The sequence below is a fragment of the Symphalangus syndactylus genome, chromosome 11 (assembly GCF_028878055.3).
Source record: "Symphalangus syndactylus isolate Jambi chromosome 11, NHGRI_mSymSyn1-v2.1_pri, whole genome shotgun sequence".
NCBI lineage: Eukaryota > Metazoa > Chordata > Mammalia > Primates > Hylobatidae > Symphalangus > Symphalangus syndactylus.
In genome coordinates, this window is record NC_072433.2 from 93,942,368 (window position 1) to 93,967,176 (window position 24,809).

The 24,809-nt window shown below is 36.0% G+C and overlaps 1 long non-coding RNA gene across 1 annotated transcript in view; it reads right to left on the minus strand.

The window, feature by feature from the left end:
* Positions 1 to 24,809, minus strand: part of LOC134731843 (uncharacterized) — a 196,101-nt gene that overhangs the window by 144,640 nt on the left and 26,652 nt on the right. The window contains exon 2 of the long non-coding RNA XR_010114471.1: positions 15,396 to 15,463. This is a non-coding gene — a long non-coding RNA (uncharacterized lncRNA). The remainder of the gene's footprint in view (positions 1 to 15,395; positions 15,464 to 24,809) is intronic.

Here is a 24,809-nt window from a genome sequence, read left to right on the forward strand (position 1 = left end):
CATATTTACCTCACATTTTATAACATTGTTATAACTACTATTTATATTTATCCATTTTTTTCTCACCCAGATAATAAATAATTCTCTAGGTAGCATTAAAAATGTAACTATCAAGTGTAAAAATGAGACAAATAATATAATGTCAAATCAACTTGGTATCTGATAGTGGTGATTCTTACAGGCAGGGATTACAGATAAAGTAGTAATTCTTAAACTATTTTGTTAACTAATAGCAGTTATTTCTAATTGCTAAAGCAATCTGTGTGTTGTCACACATAGCGTTAAATGAAAGTACAATCTTTTAAGCCATAATTTGAATGTGCGTTTTTCTCTTATAATCAAATGGAGATCCTCCCAGTTATAATGAAGAGTATAGCTGACAAAATGTAGCTTAAAGCAGTAGTTCTTAAACTTTGGCATACATCAGAACTTCGAGAGGGTTTGTGAAATCACAGAACGCTTTGTCAACCCCCAGATTTTCTGATTCAATATGTAAGTTGGGGCCCAAGAATTCTGTTTTCTAACAAATGTCTGATGTTGCTGGTCTAGGAACTTAAATAAACAAGTATTCTGGAAGTAAGTGGTTTTAGTGCTGTCTAATTCAGCAGCAGAATGGTTTTATCAATGTCCAATGTGCTTGCCATCATTCCTATCTTCTATTTCCGTGGCTTTGCCCTATTGCCACAGAATGGCTGCTGCAGCTCCATACATCATGTGTTCATATATCCATTACTCAAAGGCAGGCAATGTGGATGAGTTTCTCCTCTCATTTATCATCAAAGAAAACTTTTCTTCATAGCCTCAAATAGTCCTTTCCTCTTACCTCCCATAAACCAGGATTTGATCAATGTGATCGCCTAGCCTTAAGGGAAATAAAATAAAAATAAAATGAGACTGAAGTTTAAGGTTTTCCACGCCAAGTTGGCTAACAACCTTCAGCATGAAAATGAGTTTCCTAGAAAAACCATAAAACACACTCATAAAGTGGTGGAAAAGAGTATCAGTCTAATTAAATTCTAATTAAATAAATGCAAATTTTGTAAATTCACCTCAAGCCTTATGAAATAAAGCAGCTCTAATGTCTGAAAACACAAGGGCTATGAGATAAAAGAGTTAGAATTGCTATTAAGTGACTTTCCACAACATTTGGTACATTGGCTCATACCTTGAAATAGACATAAGAAATTTGACTGGCAACAATTCGCCATATTTAACTCAAGAGATTGGCTAAATTTAAGAGAATAGAGAGCTGCTATTCAGAACTGGCTACATACTTTGCAAGGTCCAGTGCAGTATAAAAGTGCAGATCCCTCGTTCAAAAATTATCAAGAATTTCAAGATGGCAACAGTGGTGAACTAAGCATGGGGCTCTTCTTAAATCAGGGTACTGTGTGCTGCACAATTCAGTCACCTATGAATTGGTCTTGCTGTTACACCTTCTTAACTTCCCTAGGTGCCTTCGAAAATTCCAGATTCTTATCGTTTCCTTAGGCAGTTTTTAAAATTTTTTTCACATCAGTAAAGAAAACGAGGACCATGCTCCTTTTCTAAATAAAGAATCTTCTCTTAGTTATAAATCATCCCACTCTCTAGTATGTGGCAGAAATGCAGATGACTTTGGTTTAAATAGTAACATTTTTCCATCCCACTGCATATAGATAGATAGATGAATAAATAGATGGATGGAGTGAGTGACTCAGCAGGTAGTAAGGTTTTGTCAGTTTGAGGTAACAGAGTATGCATTTACAGAAAGTGAAGATTTTGAACCTAGAATCAAAGAAAAAAACTGAGATTTATCTGCATTTGAAGTGTGAATATCAATGAGGGTCATCAGGTATTCTGAGAGTTTCAGAGCAGACTTTTAAAAGTTAAAATACTCCACCTCCATGTCAAGTTCAATGCAGGAGCAAATTTTATCAGTCTGGTGTCCTTGTAGCATCAAAGGAATATCCTGCCTGTTCCCCCTTGTAGCACCCAGAAACGGGGCACGCTTTGGCTTTGTAGGGAAGATGAAATGCTAGCCTGATAAATCACCTGCCAATTGAATCAATGTAGATGGTTAATGTAGCTAAGTTGAGAGGGGAGGATCTGAAAGGGAAGATGTTGAGAGAAGAGGGATTTGGCAACTACACAAGTAACACTCCTTTACTAAGGCATTCTTTGCTTTCGGGGAGAAAAAAAAAGATACAGCAGTGAGCTCTTTTAAGTGCATTTATTCTTCCTCTCACCTCTTCCTTGAACTACATCCCTGAAGATATTTTTTTCTATAAATTCCAATTTGCGTATCTAGTGGGCTTCCTTAAGATGAAGTAGCCCCTATACACCATACCAGCTTTCTACGGTCTGTTTTTGAGAATGAATGAAACTACCCTGCTTTTGTGCATCTCATCTCTTACTTCACAGTACTAAACAAAACATGAATTATTCCATCTGAGTAGTGATAATATTCCTGACAAAATTAAAATAAAATAAATAACTTGTTAGAATATATCTCCATTGTAAAAAAAAAAAATAGATTTCCAGTCATTTTGACTGAGTGAATGCTTTTTCATTTCAAATATGGCTAATTTTATTTGTTAAAGTTTCTCTGGAGGAGTTGAGTTGCTATGTGCAGCTCCAAATTGGCAGCGGTTGAATGAAAACAGAAGTCATTGTATCTGCTATGTAGAAAAGTCAAGGCTCCCTGGACAGCTGGTGAAACTGGAGAGGCTGTCAGCTGATCAATCTGACCAGGATTAACAACCACAATTGTTTGGATTTGCTTTTTCTGTCCCTTGATTACATGGAAACATGAAGTTTAAAAATTCATTGTCTTTTCGTGTACGAGCTGGTGACAATATTCTATAACTGTGGATAAATGCCAATGTCACCATTTCTAAAACTTACTTTAATGTTTGGCATTATAGCTTTGGGGAACTCTGAAATATTCAAGTACAGAAAAATCCAGGGTATCTTAAGAATGGCTGCAATCTTATAAATGTACAATTGGGAAAGGTTTTAAGGTAGGTTATGACTTCATCTGTTTTCTCAATGACATAGTTTAATGCCAATATATAGAGTCTTCTTTGCGATTAAAGCTATACATATTCTTGGAGGAATTCATGAGCTGTTCTGTGTCATGGAAACGCCAAAGGAGGCCAACAGGTGGCCCTACCTTATGCCGCCTTGACGTCAGCTAATACAACTTCTATGAGGTAATGGCTTGTGAATTTTTAAGATAATGTTGGAAATTAGGTCTAGAAAACTGGAGTGAACAAACTCTTGAGCTTAGTTTTCATCCTCAAATAGCATGAGAGGGAGAAAGCTGTATTTTAGTTTTTGTTCAGAGTGAGGATTTTGAAAGACATCATTCTGTGATGTGAATGATGTTTTAAGAGATGTCATTCAAGAAACATTCTTTGAATATCTACTACATGCAACAAAATGACATTGATTTTGTAGAAATTAATTAATTAATTCTTATCCTTAACGATCTAGGTTGGAATAGAAACATATATTTAAAAAATGAGAAGTACATCACCTCTGAAATTACCTAAATTATGTAAGCTGAGAAATACTTCTAGACTAGTACTAAGTAGAAGAAACTATAAAGAATGTAACAAAATTATCTTTAACTCCAGAACAAATATTAATATTAGGGAATATAAGAAAAAATGCTCACTGAAAAAAGAAACCTACACAATTTGGAAAAACAAAGACGATCTAGAGAAATATAAACTATAGATTAGGGAAAACTTTATTGTAGTTAAAATATGATTCCATAGGTTTAAGCCGTTGACAGAAAGTCAAGTAAAGAAACATGAGTTAACTGATTTATACAATGGTTTCAAAATTTCCAAATCAAAAGAGGAAAAAGATAGATAGTTACATTATAAAATATTTTCTAGCCAAATTAAAAATTCTTTAAAGAATCTTATTTACATATGTACTTACAAGTGCTTGTAGTTTATAATGTAAAAGCATGATCTTAAGAAAAATTACACTTTCTAAAATCTCGCAGGGTTTTCTTTATACTACACTCTTGACTTCTCCAAACTTTATGAAAGGGCCAATGTGTCTGTTGAGAGAATTACTTGTTTCTCATACAGTAGACTTAAATTGGATTTAATCATCACTTCATATATAACACATCCCTTTCCCCTTCATCCCTCTACCACACACATACTCTAAATTTAATTAAAATAACTGAAATGAAACTAGAGATAATTTGTTTTTTAAATAGACTGCCACATGCTCCATTTACATAAAACCCATTAGTTTGCATTAAATACAAATTAGCTGCTGATATGAATTAAATCACATATAAATAGTTGAGAATAGCCGTGGAACCAGGCATTTTAATTAATATAACTGTTAACCAGATTTATTTGTAAGGTAATCAAGACTCTTACTCATTTATTCTTTAGTACAATAGGCCAGGCAACCCTGGCTGTCCCAGAACAGGCCATCGTTTCTACATGAATACAAATCCAAGAGGAAGATTGATTAGATTCTCAGACTTCAAAGTGTGTAAATGATCAAAGCCTGCCAGTTTAGAAATGATGACACCTTGGATGAAGAAACCTCTCAAATAATTAACTCATATTTATACAGTTTACTGATCACCTGAAGTACCCAAATTTTTGTCCTCCTTCCATACTTAGTCATGCTTTAATTTAAAACAAGATAAAGTATGAAATAATTTTCCTTTGTTGCTATTCCTATTTTGACTTTTTCATGCATCACTAATAAGTATTTCAAATTTAATAATAACTTTCCAGACCAATTAGAATTTAGAGTTTAGCAAAAGTGCCTTATCCAGACTCTTTTTGTTACAAGTAACTGAACCTCAAAGTGACTTGATACACATAGATTCACATACATAGGTGCCCAGAAATGAAAACAGACAGGCTGACTTCAGGCACAGCTGGACCCAAAGCTCTAATGACTGTGGCTCTTACCACGTCTAGGATCATTTTCTTCTATAGCTTCTATTCTTTGGCAGGCCCCGTTGTCATGGTGGAAAAATAGCTTCCCAGCTGTTTCTGGCTAAATACAGTCTCTCTACAAGCCCAATTCTTCCCCAATAATTCGATGAACTCCCGCAAAATGAGTTGTATTTGCCTAGATCAGTTATGTCTGCCTACAGCAATCACTATGGAAAAAACAACAGAATACTCTGATTGGTGTGAGTTACGTGCTCACCTCAAGCTGGGTAAAGGGCCAGCCCCATATGAATCACAGGAATTAAGAGTATGGTGGAATGTTTTGATAAGATAGAAAGTTTATTGTTTTCCTAGATAAAGGGTAGAGGAAGGATACTGACATGGCCAATGCAAAAAAGGAACAGCTATCCATTATGCTGTTGTAATCTTTGCTTTGATGCTAAACTGCCAGCCTTCTTCAGTCACCTCATTTGGGCACTGATTTATCAATCAGTGAAAAAAATCAAAGGTACACAATCATCAATATTCACCTGTAAAAATCCCTGATGCAAGCAGCCACAGGACTTGTAAATGGTAGTGGTAGATATTCAGTAAATAATGTACCAAGTTATGAAAAGCCTTCATCAGCTTTAAATCATGCTACTGGATGTACAGTGTTAAAATGTGAATGCTGCATTCTGTGTGCATTCTGACGGAAGGTTAGAGAGGATTAATGAGACAGGTTTAATTGACTGTAACAAAAAACCTGGGCATTTGTAAAAGAAAAATATCACTTAATTCATAATATTAAAAATTTGACATAAAAAAGCAGCATCTCATTTTAGCTGATGAACTTAGGGAATTGCTTATATTTTCTGCCCATTTCAATAACAATATTTCATTCCTTTGTATCCTATTTTTCAGTCTTAAATTTTACATAATGCATGACAAATATCGAGACACAAAAGAACTGGCATTGTTAACCTTTTACGTGCCAGGAATCCCTCTGGTGATTCGATGACGCCTATGGACACCGTAGGACCCTTCTAATAATATTTTAAATGCAAAAGAAAATAAATTTCATAAAATACAAGGAAAACCAATTATACTGAAATGAAATTATTTAAAAAGTATGAAATTATAATATATTAATATATATGCTTCTGCAGTAACACATTAAAGGAAAAGCAGTATCACTGGAGCATTTTAGCTGATATTTTGAGATTCTATAACACTAATATGATATGAAAATATCTAATATTTCAGTCTGGTAAAATGTCACAAGAACTACTAATACCAATGTGCTTTGTGGCCTACATTCACAATTGAAGGAAATGTAAATTTCAGTTCAAGGTTATTGAAAATAAAGATGTAAATTTTCACATCCTTATACATGGACTTCTGCCAAAGGACATTTGGTCATGACTTGAGGGGGGAAAAAAACCCTGCAAATCACTGTAATAAGGCATGCTATCTATCAGTTCTGGACCTTACCGCAATTTTCTTATTCATCTCTGGTTTACTTCCTGCCATATTTTCACAGGAGCAATTCCAAACTTTATTACCCATTTCTATCCTAGTTTTTTCTCTGTATGGCTAACTTTGCCTCCTACATTACTTAAAGAATGAAAGCAACCTGTCATTAGTTGCCTTCACTTACACCCTAAAAAGGTTTCGAATATTCTTCATTTCACCATTATTCTTCGTCTTACAGATTGCCAGAAACTTATGCCTGCCAGTTATTTGGCACTTAATGGGAAAAACCAAGACACATAAAGAAAAAAGAAACATTGCAGCAGCCCCATAGCTAGGCCTCACAAAAAAAAAGAAAGATGCTATTAAGGATGAAATAGGAGTTCTTGCTTGAAACCCTGGTCCTGAGTATGCAAGGGTCTCACATTCTCTCATGGAAGGTAATGAGCATGGTGCCTGGATATGGAACTGTGACAATTCATTTATCTAAAGATAGAAGATGAGAAATGCGGCATAATCCAACTCTGTTGGACACCACACAGGATAAAAAGCAGAAACACATTTGGGTGGTATACAGTAGGATCCCATGAAGTAGATCGGCTTCGACCTCCCAACATCCTGCTTCTCTGAGGTTATACCACCATATGGCACAGAATATTCCAGGAGTATTTCTTCCCGCCTGATGTTGTCTATGGGGAGTGATGTTCTCATCATCAAGAAGTTTATTTTTCTCTCTTTTTTTCCCCCAAGAGTATTGATTTCATCATCACAGAGAATGGTTTTGTTTTATACCCATTTTTGCTGAGATATATGTACTCCCCAAGCAAAAAAGCCTAGGGAACTTTACGTGGAAAAAGAATAGAATGAGATTATCCCATGTTCAGAATTATGATTACCACATGACCACTTGGGCCCTTTGTTACTTCAGTTTTCTGGTTCTGAAGACAGGGGCACTTAAGAAATTCTGATAATTTCTCAAAATTCTTGCCACAGATTACTTCTATAAATAAAAATTTTGCTGAGGGTTATCAATCATAAAAAAAAGTTGAGCCCATTTTCCCGTGTGTTTTAACTGCTATTAAAAGATCCGTTTTTCACTAGAAATGCCATTTGACTCAGCAATTCCATTAGTGAGCATATACTCAAAGGATTATAAATCATTTTATGATAAAGACACATGCACACGTATATTTATTGCAGCACTATTCACAATAGGAAATACTTGGAACCAACTCAAATGTCCATCAATGATAGAATGGATTAAGAGAATGTGGCACATATACACTATGGAATACTATGCAGCCATAAAAAAGGATGTGTTCATGTCCTTTGCAGGGACAAAGATGAAGCTGGAAACCATCATTCTCAGCAAACTATCACAATATCAGAAAAGCAAACACCATATGTTCTCACTCATAAATGGGAGTTGAATAATGAGAACACATGCACATGGGGAGGGGAACATCACACACTGGGGCCTGTCAGGGGTGGGGTGCTACGGGAGGGATAACATTAGGAGAAATACCTAATGTAGGCGACAGGTTGATGGGTGCAGCAAACCACCATGGCACGTGTATACCTATGTAACAAAACTGCACGATCTGAACATGTAACCCAGAACTTAAAGGAAAAAAAAATAAAAGATCTGTTTTTCTTAAGTGGGCCTGCTATGGGGAAGGTGATATGAGTGTTTCCTTTCCTTCTATGGAAACGCCAAGTATGGTGCTTCTTAATTAAAGGGGTCACCACCTGCTTAGGGGATGGACGCCTGATGTTTAACCCCTTGAGAAGCAGGCATTCCTTGCTCACTACTCCAGAGTTCCACAGTTAAGGTGACTCAGCTATTTTCTATATTTGCTTCTACTGCTCTGGCCTCTACCCAGCAACCTCAATCCAACTACCTTTTTTTCCAATGTTATGCCTCTTACTTGAGGTGGGAGGTCTACCACCTACCAGATTTTACTGAGTATGTCTTCTAATCACAAGCACTCCACTGGCTTGTTCCATCCTTAAAACTTTACTCCTGCCAGCTGTGGCCTCTATCTTTATATCTCACATTCAGACATTCTCAAGGGAGTTGGTGTGTTGGGTCAGTCAATCACATTTAGTTTAGGGAATGTTTGTTTGTTAGAACTCTAGGGCCAGGATACTCCATACATAATCTTCTAAGATGGCTTTGCAGTCAAATTGCTGATCCAATCATCAGTGATGAGAGCAATGGGGTGAAGTGACACAAAGCAGAGCAGCAGAGCACAGAAAGCAGCAGGGATGGCGAAGGAGTGAGACAAGCTCTAGATATGTATACTTCCCTGCTATTTCAGGAGATAAAGTGTGCTACGTCCTCTCCAATGCTGGCAGATTTCCATACCCACATTTAAGGGGTTTATGTCTTCCCAAGCATTGGTTTTCTATTAAAATGAGAAAGGTTCATTTTCCAAATAAGTTTCTTACATGGGTCCTTCTAGGGACTCACATCACTTGCTCTGTTACTTCACCTCAGTTATTTCAATATTGATATGGTCCCATCCTGATTTAAGACACTATAGGAGCTTTGGGAAATAATTAGATTAATTATTAAACTGGCATTTTGTTTTGTTTGTGTTTGTTTTTCATTTCAGAACAGTTACTCTTATCTCTCATTTAAGTTTTTATTTATTTAAAATCTTTAAACATTTCACTCTGGTGCTATGCTGCTCCGTGTTCAGACCACATGAAAAGATACAAACCCATTAGAACCAGAGACTATCTCTTATTCATCACTTTGATCTCCAGTGTCTAGTATCATGTCAGATACATGGAAAATGCACAATAAATATTCCATGAATGAAAATAAGCCTAAGCAAAATGAATTAGGATGGAAGCCTGGCAAGAAAGCCAAACAAAAATAACTTGTCTGCAATTTGGAATCATCCACCTAAGTAGGATATGTCCACTTAGTTATGTGTTTTTTTGTCTTATCAGATAGACTTCCATATTCAGCTATGCAGATCTATCTATGTTTGCATATGTTTGAGCCCATATGTCATCATTCCTTGAACTTACACTTTTTCCATCTCTACTTTCTATGCAAAGTACACTGGAAATATCTTTCCTTGATATAAAACAGAAGCATTCTTTCTTAACTAGCTGAAATAAATTCTACCTGTGGGTAAGGTAATTTTATTTTTTATATACAAATGAGGAAAATTTAGTCATATGTTTGTGTATGTATATACATATATGTATATATTAGAAAAGGAAAGAAGGACTAAAGAACATGAATATAACATTGACACAGGAAAATAAAGTAGCTTCTCATTTCTGGCTATGTAGTGCCAGAGTAACACATTTTCTACTGTGTGTAAGCAGAGGTAGCAGGGCACTGTATCAATAAAGAGATAGATGCTGGAGGCGGTACCTAGAAAACTCAATCCCTTCACAGCCAACTGACCTTATGAGTCAGAAGGAAATCAGTCCAGTTACACAAAACATTGGCAGAGCATGTAATAACTGAAGTGGCACTAATAGTGAAACACAGCAAATGCTCCAAGTACTTTTAAGGTAAAAAAGAGGTCTAGCTTCCAGATGTTTCCACTGATTCATAAATAATTGACTATTGTTACAGTTACACTGTATTATAATAAAGTTAATCCATGTGGCTAGTATTAGTTTGAGTAGTATAAAGCAGTTCAATCAATATTTAAGAAAATCATAACATTAGCTCTTATTAGTAGTGTTTATAACATCCTTTTTATACCAATTTATCTTCCTGGCCAATGTACTATTCAGATAGCAAAGCTTATCAAGTAGTAAAGTTATTAAGTAAGTGCAAAATTACAAGACATTTTTTAATCTCAAAGATTTTCTTAAACACTGTAATTCATGTAGAAAATGTTTATCCTGTTAGCAATACTCATAAAATCCACATGTAATGTTTCTCTTCTTCTCTCCCTAAGGCTCACATTTATTCACTGGCTTCTCTTTTTTAACCTAGTTGTTCTCCAAAGGTCTCTGGGGACAAGAAGTATTTTTTCAATAAACTACCTGCTGTAGACTTTTTTATCTTTGCTCCACTGAACAGTCCTGCCCTAGCATTTATCGGTCACACCTCTGAATACATCCTTCCCCAGTCAAGCCTTAATTAGCATTTTGATACTTTCTCCATAAAGATTCAGTAAAGATCGATAGCTGGTGCCTGGATGGCTATTTTATATTGAGTGGTCAGGAAAACCCACATTAATGTGAAGACATTTAAGCTGATATTTGCATTTTTAGACAACGTCATGCAAGAGTAAGGAGGAAGAAGCAGAGGAAGCTAAGGCAAGAGTATGTTTGGCATGGCCAAGGAGCAGATAGAAAACTAGTGTGGCTGATGGGCCCTGGGTAAGTGTCATGGAGGAAAATTGGAAGAGGGCATGAGCTAGCCAGTTACGAAAGTCAGGGTAAGGCATTCCAAGTGCACTTTACGTGTGGTGGGAAAGTATTGTGAATCTTATGCAGAGGAATGACATAATATAATTTGGATTTTTTTTTTTTTGAGAGAGAGAGTTTTGCTCTTGTTGCCCAGGCTAGAGTGCCATGGCACAATCTTGGCTCACTACAACCTCCGCCTTCTAGGTTCAAGCGATTCTCCTGCCTTAGCCTATAGAGTAGCTGGGATTACAGGTACCTGCCACCTTGCCCAACTAATTTTTGCATTTTTAGTAAAGATGGGGTTTCGTCATGTTGGCCAGGCTGGTCTTGAACTCCTGACCTCAGGTGATCCACCCGCCACAGCCTCCCAAAGTGCTGGGATTACAGGTGTGAGCCACCATGCCCAGCCTATAATTTGTATTTTTAAGAGACTATTTTGACTGCTGAGTGGAGAAAGTATTGATTGAGCAAGAACAGAAGTGAGAATGATTAGGGAGCAGATTACTGTAGAAATTCAGGTCATACACTAAGTTTGCTTGGACCAAAAAGGTATGAAAATAGAGAGAAGTAGATGCACTTAGGACATTTATAGGAGATAGAGTCAGCCAAACTTGGTACTGGAGCAAGAGAAAGAGAGGAACCAAGAATGGCAATATGCAATATTTACCTTGAACAACTGAGAAAATGATAAGGCACTTTTCCAACACAAGAGAAACAGGTATAACAGTATAGAGTTCAGAGCTGGAGACTGGTTCGGTGCCTAGGTCACAATGTGCCATTTTATATGAGTTGGATCATAGCCAATAATTGGTAGAGAACATAAATTAAAGCAGGCCTACCAATATTGTTTAATTGAATTAAAGGTCTCTGAAAATTATTTTTCTCATTTGAAAAAAAACGGAGATATTATCAAATTGGCATGACAGTATTATTGGAAAGATTGAATGAGATCACAAATATCAAATTATGTTTTAAACTGTAAAATCCTGAGAGTTGATTAAACATAATCCATCTCCTTCCCTGGGGCTTCAGGATAACCCTAGCAGCCCAAATATAGGAACTCTGGCTTTCAACAAGCAGCCATGTCCCCTCAGCCATTCTTGTAAATGCAAACAACACAAACAACAAGCTTGCGCTTACTATAATAATATCCCCTCATCCTCATTCTCTGCTGATAAACTCCATTCATTCTTCACTGAAGATATAAACAATTAAAAGAGAATTTCCCTACTTTCTTTCTACCAAATCTACCAGTGTCTCTGCTACGTTGGCTGGGGTTCTCCAGGGAAACAGAACCAGTGGACATGTGTGTGTGATTCACTGTAAATTGGCTCACGTGATGATGAAGGCTGACAAGTCCAAGATCTTCTGTCAGCAACCTGAAGACCCAGGAGAGCTGATGGTGTAGCTCAAGTCTGAGTCCGAAGGCCTGAAAATCAGGAGAAGTTATGGCATAGTTCCTTTGTGAAGGCCTACAGGCTAGAGATGCAGGAATAGCCAGTTCCTGTTTAAGTCCAAAGGCAGGAAAAAAATGTCCATCTGAAGACAGTCAGGCAGAGAGAAATTTCCTCTTACTCATAGTAGGGTCAGTCTTTTTGTTATATTAATGCCTTTTGTTGCATTAATGGATCACCTGAGGTCAGGAATTCAAGACCAGATTAAATGGAGTGCACACACATCGGGGACAGCAATCTGCTTTCAGTCGACTAGTTCCAATGTTAATTTAATCCAGAAACACCCTCATAGACATACCTGGAATAATGAGCATCCAAATGTCTAGGCACCCTGTGGCCTAGTCACGTTGACACATAAACTTAATCATACTAAATTTTCTGTGTCTGTTTCTCATGCCTTTCTTCCTGTTATCATGAATTTACTCCAAGTACTTCTTTCTAAAACCACACATTCCACAGATGTAGCAAGGTTAGCTCTTCTGCACATAAATAGTAAATATTTTATCAATCCTCCCACCAAACACATACCCCTGGCTATTTGTCCAGTAACTACATGTACATGGTTGGTGAGAATAGCCAGAATTTTAAGGACACTGAAAAACATGATTTGATGACACCAAGATTAGGGGACTTAAAATACTTTTAAGTTCTTCTGACTAAATGGAAGGCTTATAAAGGTCACGTCATAAATGTAGCTTAGAACCAAGTCTATCTAGAATGGTTCCACTTGGTGGCTATTTATAGTGGTTTCACTCTGTGATTATTTATAATGGTGTCATCCTATGGTTATTTACCTGGTCCCTTGAGTATGTAATCAGAGTAAATATATTTTGTAGCTGACAAAACTCTCACATTGCCCCTCTGATCAGCGGAGTAATGATTATTATATAGGAAAGGCCAAGCAGGAGTTTCTGAAACTGCTCACTGCACCCACTTTGCCTTGGCCGAAATAGGAGATCAGAAGCAATAGAACAGCTCAGGCAGAATAGCATTGCAGAGATTAGTGCCACTATCAAACTTACTGGGTTCCGTGATGAAATTTCCCATCACTCCATTCAAGTCACCTCTCCGGACCTCAGAAAACAGATGGAATGTGGCAAGTGACAGTAAACTAATGAAAACTTCACCAGAGAATAGTCTCAATCACACCTGCCATGCTAAATATGTCATCACTAGAGCAGATCCACAGCCTCTATCTTCTGGTACATGGCAATTGATCTTGTGGCAAATGCTTTCTTCTCTACCCCAAACAAGAGACAAGAAAAAAACAATTTGCATTCACACGGCAGATATAGAAGTTCACGTTCAATGTATTGCCCCAGAGCGGTTTTATGTCTTGTGCTTTTTTATAGGAATATAGTCATAGGGACAAGATCATCTTGACATTCTACAGAATGTTAGCTGTCCTATTATATTGATGACAACAAACCAATTCATTCTGACAAGAAGGAAGTGGAAAACACTGTGAATACCCTATTAAAACATTCTGTGTCAGGGAGACAGAGATAAACCCCAAAAGGGTCTAGAAGCCAACTGCATCAAAGAAGATTTTAGGATCCAGTGTCTGGAGGCATGTTTGGAAATCCCCTCTAAAGCAAAAGAAAGACTATTTCACTTCGCCTCCTTCTCTACTATTACTCCTACTACTCCCTACTACTAAGAAAGAGATACAAGGCTTGGTGGTCTGCTTGGAATTTTGAAAATAAAATATTCTATATTGGAGGGCATGCTGATGCCTTCAATTTAAGGAGCTAAACCAGCAGATTATTACTACTAGATTCTAGGGTTCTTGTCAGCATGTTGAATCCCAAGTGATGGGTTGATCATCACTTCTGCTTGGTGAAAGCCAGAGAATCAGTAAATTCTCCATTATTTGCTTTATATTCCATATTCTCCTGGTGAACACACTCATTTTCATTCCCCCATGCGTCTTCCATCGCCCCCGCTGGTACATATTACCAGATACTGAACTTCCTTAAGTAAATAGGCTAACTCCTTCCTGAGAAATAGCTTTGCTGAGAGATCTGACTGACTGTGGTGATTAGCTTGAAGACAATGAGGGGTGGTGGGGGCAAATTTTGCTGAGAACAAACATCATCTTGCAAGGCATCTGCCTCCATGCATTTACTGCATGGTTTCAGAGAAAAGCAAAGCAGTTTGCTTCTGCAAGACAGCATGAAGGAAGGGGTTGCTTCTGCCAGCCCAGAAGGTTCATAGGAATCTAGTGATTCAAGAATCTCCATCTTGCCCCATCAAACAGCCTCACAAAAGGTCTCAGAATGCCTGTCTTTTTCTATTAGAGACCTGATTTTGACATAGGAGACCTGTTCAGGCTGTATATTCAGTGCAGTCTGCTCTACTGTCACAGAACAACAGTTTCTTTACAAGCTGCAATAAAGGTCTTTGGGCTTCAACTGGCATTTGGTTTTCTTTAGCCTATCATTGTTTTATATCAAAGATTTTAATGCTGTTAACAATAGCCAGGTCACTTCGCAACTCTTGTATTCTCTTTACACCATACCATTAAAGAGCAACTGCCATTGCAAAACCCAGCAACTGCCATTGTAAAACCCAGCACCTCACCTTCTATCTGAAGTTTTTCTTATTTTGCTGTAGACTAAATCCTTAGTAATTGTGATTCCAATATATGCATGAGCTATCATCACCAAATACCATCAGCAAATGTATCTTTATTGCCAGTGGACTCAGGTTTTAATCTGAGTTCCCCAGAGAGCAAAGCCTGAAGCCTCAAACTTTTATTGAAGAGTTTAATCCTAGGGAGAGGCAGGGAGGGAAATGAGAAGTAAGATAGAAATAAGGGCACACCAATAAAATAATGTATCATTTAGCTGGCCACTGCATTGGATCAAATGCAACAGACTGGTTGATTTCATTGGGATCCTTTTTCCAGGAGGCCACATAAACAACTGCTTCTCAGTCTGGTCTATTCTTAGAAGAAGGGAGAACATGTATCCATCAGCTCCTGTAGCCCATAGGTCACCCCACAGCTGTCTGTCTTTCATTGGTTCAACTCACACACATCTAGCTTGTGCATGTGAGGACTCAGAAAGAGCCCTAAGATATCTCATGATTTAGTGTGAATCAAGAAGCTACAGGTATAAGTCAAAATGTATGCAGTGCAGACATGCAATGGGACAGTCTCAGGTTGTACCTTTGTGAAGTTGGCTGTAGCTCATGCAGAACTGGGTTGTCTTAGCAATTAAAACAACTAGTAAGAGTCTAAAGCAGAAGAGAGGATATATTAAAAAGGTCTGGAATACAGATCAAAATTATGAACTAAAGATCATATTGGGGGCTAAAGCTAAGACTATCCAGTACAGTTTGATCATTCTTATTTATATAGATATGGATGATAGATAGATGGATAGATAGATCAATCTATTCAGGTATTTTTATTTGGATTTTCAATGTGTGTATTAGGATGCTAATTAAAAATAATTTCTATACATATGTGCATATTTTTATAGAGATACCAACCTTTTTATTTTAAAATAACATTAAATCTGCCTTTTGAGAAGAAAAGTAAAACTTGTGTTTTGCTATCTATGATTATCCATATGCGTACCCACAACACACACACACACACACACACACACAGAGGCAGAGATCTACAATCTTCACTAAAACATTAAAATGTGCAAGTATTTTAAAAATAAATAGGATGTGAACCATTTATACTTTTCTATAGATATCATCCTATGTATCTTGGGTGCATAGACTATAAAGAAAAAAAAGCGCTTCTTTATTTAAGACATGTTTAATTGGAGAAACACCCAAAAATATCTAGATACAGAGGCATTCAGCAAAATACGTTCAAATGTGAGGGGGTGTGCATATACACATGCATATGTTTGTATATTTCTTTGATAGGCCTTATTCTCCCACCACTCCTATGTTTCAAACAGCTCTAACAATTCAGATAGAGGTCCAGCCCAGTTCTGATAATCTATAGATAATTGTAGACGGTATTATAAGTAAAGATCATTACTGATTTTTGCATAAGTAAAGCTTGATGGCATAAATAATGTGCATGAATGTAGAACAATACTGTCCAAATTATAGTACATTTTAAAAATTGTGTGTGTGTGTGTGTGTGTATTAGATTTGTGTTGTATTGGAACATAAAATAATATGTTTCTATTTTTTACAAATAAATATATCAAGAAAAGAATACATGATGTGTATGTGGGAAAACAGTTGAAAAAGTAGACTAATGAATGTTAATAAATTATTTGGAAAAAAGTATTAAAAGCGAAAAGGGTTAAATTTATAATATCTTTAGCCTACATAACTCTTTGTGAATATATATACCCATATAAGTGGGAACACCAAACTCTATTCTTGAACAGTTACAATTCTGTACAAAATCATATTCTTATAGATTTATAGGAAACTACAAATAGACTGCTGATTAAATATTCCACGTGTAGGTTAGAGATTCAAGACCACCTCAGGCTCAAGGTAGCGTTGAGTTCTCTTTTCCTGGGGTGTTGCCTCTGGGTTCATGTCATGGCTCAGCACGTTGTTAGTGTGACTCTTTCCCATCCTAGATCCCTGTTATGGGACCATATAATTTCTTCATCATTATATATTTTTTAGGTAAATTGGAGTCCACAAAATCCTTCTCTGAAGGCAAATGTAAAAACCTGGCCAGGCGCGGTGGCTCACGCTTGTAATCCTAGCACTTTGGGAGGCCGAGGCGGGCGGATCACAAGGTCAGGAGATCGAGACCACGGTGAAACCCCGTCTCTACTAAAAATACAAAAAATTAGCCGGGCGTGGTGGCGGGCACCTGTAGTCCCAGCTACTCGGAGAGGCTGAGGCAGGAGAACGGCGTGAACCCGGGAGGCGGAGCTTGTAGTGAGCCAAGATCGCGGCACTGCACTCCAGCCTGGGTGACAGAGCGAGACTCCGTCTCAAAAAAAAAAAAAAAAAAACCTCTGCAACAAGTTTAAACAAAAATTGAGAGTTTATTACAACCAAGATAATCAGAGCCAAATGTTTAATTACTGGTGCTCACCAGCTATTAATCAGTGATGCTGGTATTAAGAAAGAACCCATCCCTTTCAATAAGTTCGCCAACTGTATGATTTTTCATTACACCCAAATTTCTTACCCCTTAATATTAACTCCAGAGATCTTGCTCTTTCAACTGGGCATGATACAAAGCTCATTACTAAATTATCACTGATGCAGTCGGGCACCAGCAAGAATTCATGTTTTTAGACACTGGGATTAAATGGCACATCATTTAAAATTGAAACATTTGAGAATTCCTTTCATTTTTTCTTTTCTTTTATTCTATTTAATATTTCTAATATTATTTAATATTCATAACCCAGAACTGAAGATGAACAATTATATGTAAGTGATTTCTCCCCACATTTCCTAATATACCACCATTCACACACAGTCCCGCAATATGTTTGAGCTAATTTTTATAAGGTGATTTTTGAGCAGATGAAAAAAGCTTTTTTAATGGGGGTGTTTATATGAAGGATATAACAGCAAGACACGATTACAATATGAAGAAATTGTGATCTTACTTTGATCGTCGGACCTTCTCTCCAGCAAATATCTCTGATTTCCTGCAAGAATTCTAATTAAATTAATCTATCATCACTCACTATTAAATATATTATCTGCAAAGCATACTGCTATAGATGTTGGAACACTGCCCATTCCCTGTGGTTCCTCTTTAAAAAAAAAAAATCCTCCCTCCTACTCTGGGTAGTATAATAATTTATTTTATGTAAGTTCTCATTCTTTTCGTTGGGCAACATTTTTTTTTGGGGGGGGGGAAATCCGATGATTAGCAGAAGAATCAATAGTACAGAAAAACCCAACCATCCCAACCATTCTTTAGTACTGGATGTTCACTATCTTGTGCAAGTTTTTCACTCCAGATTGCTTCATTATTTCTAGTTATTTATTCTTCCTTGAGATCTGGCTAAAATTTTTGTCCCCCAGCCCTCCTATATATGGATGGCATTCTATGTAATATCCCACCTTGCAAATCAAACTTAGACCCTCTCCCTCTTTCCTATGGTTTCTTCAGCTTCATAATGGTGATTGTTTTATTCTTTTCTGTTTGAGTTTAACATTTTTCCTCCCTACATATGTAAGTATTTTTAAGTATTTGTATTTATTTAATCTTAATTCAAGTGGAAATCTTATTGAGAAAACAAGAGTCTATTCCCTACTACTGAATGATGATAAAGAATGAAGACAACATCCCTTCATGAAAGATTGAAAGAGCCCTTACTATGGACTAGGCACTAAATTAGGCATCTTCCCATACACAGTATGTCATTTAGACCTAACATCACAAATATAGGAGCAGGCATCATTATGCATATGTGGTAATTTCAGAGAGAATAGTACTTTGCCTAAGATCAGAGTAATCACTGACTAGCATGAAGATTTTAGCCTAGTCTTCCAATTAAATCTTATGCTTTTATATCAAGAATGTGGTTTCCTAGTACTCACAGTAATCCTAAGCAGATAATGCATGTTAATTATATTCCAAAGACTTTCGCTGAGTCCCTGTCAAAAGTTTCTTCTACCAATAGAAACCTCAGAATGCCATGGATTTAGGATTTAAAGCAATAGCAACTTTGTTACTACATTTTTTGCTACTTCACTCCCACATTAGCATTATCAAAGTACCCTTATGAGCAAATCTGGCTTCATAAAAATGACATTGTAGTTACACTTGCTTGGTTGTTGAACAGCAGTTACAGTATAATTAGTGCCACTTAATGGAAAGCGTTACTGAAGTGCATATCGTTATTAATCAAACTCCAATATAAAGCTGGCTACAGCAATAATGAGTGCAATTATCGGCTGATGAACTGTTAAACTTGAAAACTGACCCTAACCAAATTTTCTTTCTTCAGAAAGTAATAAAACTCAAAGGGCTGAAAATCACTTTATTTCTCTGGGCTCTCTTGCCACAAAAACAACCTGGGAGATATTTTTCTCATGCTCCTTGTTTTATAATTTCATGCACACTGAAGCTTGTAAAGTGGTGTGAGGATTGGAAAATGTGACCCTAAAGATAGGGTCAACTCTAATCTGAACCTGACAAGATTTGATTCAGCCCAGACTCATTACCTACCAGACAATGTGGAATTTTACCCAACTACTTTGTAGAGTTTCACACACACCAAAATCAAACAAAAAATGTCCATTGAGTCTGGATTAGCTAGCAGGCAAATTCAGGTTCATGATAAAATACTTGTTCCTTTAAAAGTATTTAAAAAATCCCTACAGGCTTATGTAAGATGAGAGTCTGCATCCCACTTGGGCTTCTCTAAATCTTGCAATGGCTATTTGACAAATCTTTAATGGCATCTGCATTTCTTAGTATTGGAAACCATGTTTAAAGTTTACATAATATTTGGCATGTTTAAAGCATGGTTTATTACCTTGTCTTGTTTTAGCTCCACAAATATTTCTATGTATACTTATTTATAAACAAAATAGCCTTCCTTGTTTCCAGTAGTGATTTGAATGTCTTTTCACTCGCAGGTGCATGAGCTAGCTATCTCACATCATCTGATCACTGAGGGGGAAAATTCCTACTCTGACCCACAGGCGTGCATTTATATATGCTGTCAGGATTGAAAATTTTATCAAGTTAATAAATACTAATAAAGAGAATTGGAACAAATTTGCTAAATTTGCCAAATAAGGCACCCCAGAGCTATGCCTAACAACATGTACCCTGACAGATGTGAACGGAGGTTGAAACACTTGAAAAACACAGAAAGGGAAGGAACAAAGAGAAAGAGAATTAAAGCCTAAAAATAATTGCACAATCTATCGAAGACAGGCGTGAAAACGACCCTAAAATGGAAGGAGATATGTAGAAAAGGAACCTTGAGAGTGTTCTGTTACTGTTCCTCCCACTGATAGCTAAAGAATTCAACCAAACTCTTTACCATGCACTCACAGCCTTCTGTCCTTTGGCACTAAGCTCATGTTTCAGTCCTTTTTCTCACATCAATGCAAGTGCATGTTATTGGATTGATAAATGTGCGTTATGTTATGCTTTTCTTGCCTCATTATCATACATTATTATAAATGTCTTTTCGGCAACATTTTTGAATTGGGTTTTTACCTGTTATCTTAAAGGTTCTGCAAGGAGAGGGGGGATGGTTAGGGGAGAAAAGGGCAGAACCACGAGAGAAGAGAATTCAGCTCAATTTCCCTGATTCAGTCTCCTTTTAACAATTCTCACTATGCCTCAGCATAATCAATAATTCCACATGCATTCACCAATAATTTTCTCTATCTAGTAGGCTCAAATGGACACCATTTCCTTACTGGATCAAGAAATAGATAAAAAGCCTAGCTAAATTACAACTATCACAATGTAGTTATTTTTCTGTTATGTTTCAAAATATGTTTTCTACCTTTTATATTGAGTTACTTTGACTCTTGGCTCTAAAGTTATTCCCAGACAGAAACTTTCCATTCATTTAAAATACATTATTTATATATATATATACACACACACATATATATGTGTGTGTGTGTGCGCGTGCGTATGTGTGTGTGTACTCACACACACATACACATGCACACACACAATAGAATTTGAAACATATATATGTTTTATATATATATTGAGAGAGAATTGGAAAATATATATATATGCACACACACATACATATGTATACACACACACACACACACCTGTTTCCTTTCTTCATGTTGAAGGGGAGGGCTACTTGTACATTATCATAATTCTTTAACTAAACTGAAATATACTATATACATAAGATTCAATTACCTCCCACTGGGTCCCTCCCACAACACATGGGAATTATGGGAGCTACAAGATGATATTTGGGTGGGGACACAGCCAAACCATATCACCTAGGATTAAAAAAATAAAGCCAAAAGCTATGGTTCAACTGATATGGTTGTGTTTAAGGATTCAAATAAATGGTGATTATTAATCTCATACAGCAAGCTTCCACTTACTTATTTAACTGATTATTTTCCCAACATGTCCATGCTAATTGTAATGAACTCTTCTAGCCTCCCAAGTTTGAGGCTTGTCAAGAGAGCACAAGATGAATGACTTTTACTCCACTCTAAAAAGTAAATACAAAAATGGAAGGAAAGTGATAGGAATGTATCAAAGAGAAAGTGACAGTATGATATTCACCAAATTTTAAGTATCCCAATAAACACTGGATATACTAAGAGAAAATAAACAGATGATTGTACTTCATTAAGTGTAACAAATCCAAGACAGCTCATTCATTTTCCTTCCCACAAAGGATCTCTTTCCTTTACTAAGACTGATAAGAAGGGAATATATGAGCTGAGCCCATCCTCTTCTAACTGCATTAAGAACTCAGCATATGTTGTTCAGATAAAATATAAAGTATGCTAAAAGATTCATATGTATGGTAAAAGGATTAACCATTTCACTTACTCCTATAACAAAAAAGTTGTGTGTATATGTGTATGTCTGTGTGTGTGTTAGATTTACTCTCTATATGTCAATATTTATCACATTTAACTATTACAATAAAGCATATTATAATATACAGCAAGGATAAGATGTGATTCTATAGCAGGAGCTTGAGAAGGTACATATCAGAAACTCTGAAATGTGGGCCTTGCAAAAAATAATGGCTCACAGGGCCATTATAATGATTCCTATTAACAATTCCAATTCTATACACACACTTTTCTTTCCTTCATGCTGAAGAGAAGGGCTACTTGTAGATCACTGAAATTCCTTTACTGAACTCAAAGAACTAGAAAGTGTTTCAAAAATCATGTGATCCAACTTTTTTGTTTGTATGAAGGAAATGATTAGAGAGTGAAGTTACAGGCAATGCCCTAAGACTACTCTTAGTTATTGCCACAGTAGGGCTGGAAACCTCGTCTTCTGGAGCCTGTTTCAGAATATTCTCCACCATTGAAAAAATTATTAGTTATATTGCACATATGTTATTTGCCTTAAAAGGGTTCTTTGTAGGATTGCTTTAAGCAACAAAATTTTACATTACATTTAAAAGTCAGTTTAATCTACGTGCGTATTCAACTCTCACAAGGGCAATATGATCTAGGCAGTGTGGCCAAGGGAACTGGCCACTGGGTATTGGAAGACTTAAGACTTCACCCAGGCTTTGCCAGTAAATAACTTGGAATTGATCTTCAATATGTCTTGGCCTCAGTTTCCTGAGATGAAAAATTACAGATCTATGTTCGATTACACTGATATCCATCCAGTTTGATTTATGTCATTGTTTATCTAAACTTTTCAGTTAACTATTTCTTAAAGATAAAACTCTAACTAAAACTAAAAGCAGCTCAATCAAAATAAAAAATATTTAAGAAACTTAAACTGAAAAGTTTTACGTGAAGTTTATAATTATTCTATTAATTAACTATGATATTTATGTACTTTCAGTCAAACATGATAATTTTTATAGCAGTAGAATTAACTGTTCTAAAAAATTGTGATGGCCTTTCTATGAATCAGTTACCTTTCCCTCTCATAAAATATCCATGGACATTCAGGACAAAGATTGCCCTTAAATTTTTAGCCTTTGCGTCTTAGAAAGAATGCAAATACTGAACTATTGCAAAAATATACTCAAGTAAGATTGCAATGTAAAACCACAATTTCCCAAAATGCCCTGCCTATCTTTAAAATATTTTAAGTCGTTTGCAGTTTAAGCGCTAGCTCATTAGGCTTAACAATACCTCCTAAATTTTCCATTCCCATGAAGATCATTTAAAATCTTTATTTTCAAATGTCTTTTGGGAACACCTATATTTTGCTCATTATTTGTGGGGGTTTTTTGGTTATTAATACAGGCAGTTAATGTAAGATTCTACATGCCATATTTCTGTTTCATTTGCTTTCTATAAAATAACCTTTTCTACTTTTCTAATATAGAAAACAAGCCACAAGTGTTTCTTCATTTCCTTGGCTTCAAAATAATTGCCTGAGATACTTACAAAAAAAATATTCCTGATAGTTAATGTCACGGGTTGACTTTTATCAATGCAAGCCCTGTTGAGCTGTAAACGTACTAGTGCTGTGAGAAAATCAGATTAAATCATTTGTTCTTTAGCTGTGTTTCACAATTTTATTGTCTGATAATCCAAGAAGTTATTACCATTTGATATAACCCAAATTATCCTGAACTATGCTTTTAAAACTTAATTGTTATCCAGCAGCTACTACTATTTTGTCTGTGCTTATCTTTGCAAGTTTAAATTGTAGAAAGTTTATTTCAGTTTTCCCATGTAAAACTGAATTATACTACCGAATATATTACTAAATATACTCTTTTAAACTAAGCATGCACTACATGTTCACAGAAATTACAATGCAGACAGGCAGTAAAATCACTGCTCTGCAGTTTACTTTTCCTAAAATATAAAGAAATATAAACTTCTTTATATCTTCTTCTGTCATGTGAATGCCGGTCTGCTATAGGGAAAACTCTGTTAACAAAATTTTTTTTCTATTTTTGAGCAGACAATGCCCCTGCACTTCAATTGTGTTGCATTACAGCATTTAGTGCCCAGACAGGAAGAATTCTATCACACTGATTTGAGTTATACAGGTAGGCGTGATTCAGTTTCTTTTATGTTAGTACATCTGGATCTTAATGTGCAACTTTTTAGTTCTTTGAATCAGTCTGACAATTACATCCAGGATATGAATCAACCAAGATAGTGAGTTTTTGGATGTATAAGTAAATTATTATTTTTATTTTCTACCAAAAATATTATGTATCATTGCTTGCATTTCTTTACACTTATCTACAGAAAATGTTCAAAAGAAAAATATAAAATATATAATTATATGTGCATAATTATTTATGCAAAAATACCTAGAAAATTTTATTTGGCTTCTTATGCAATTATATTAACACAGGTAAGTTTCCAAGCAAAATTCTCTATTTAGCATTTTTACCAGCTGCTAATCACTAGTATCTAGTAACTACCTATTAAGTTTCCAGCACAATGATTAGGGCTGATAATTAATGGCTAATTAAAAGATCAATCTTCATCTTTATAGGATTCTGCAAATTACATTCGTTTTACAAAGTGGAGATTATAATGACTTTTATTTACTCCAGTTAGATTATTTTAGACTAGTTAAGCTCACAGAAAAAGACTTTCCGCATAACCAACAGGAAAGCCAAGAAGGGAGAAGGAGGGAAACTTAGCAATCAATAGAGAGAAGAGATAGAAGCTTACTATTAATTGTACAGCAAATAAATATCACATTAATTACAGAAAATAAGTCTGTAATGGGAATAAAATGCTGCATTTAAAAGAAACCAAAACTAAATAAAACCAATGAAGTATTTCTTGGCTTCCTAGCACACTTTGTAATGAACCGTTCACACCTCATGAACAGAAATGCCTCAGCAAGCCCTGCTTCTGTTATATTATACCATTAATAAGTCCAGCATATCTTAGACATTTTGAAGTAAGCAAAGAACACTACTGTGTTCTATTTCACTTTTGAGGTTTTCACACCAAGAATTATCATTTTCATTTTGCCTGTTTT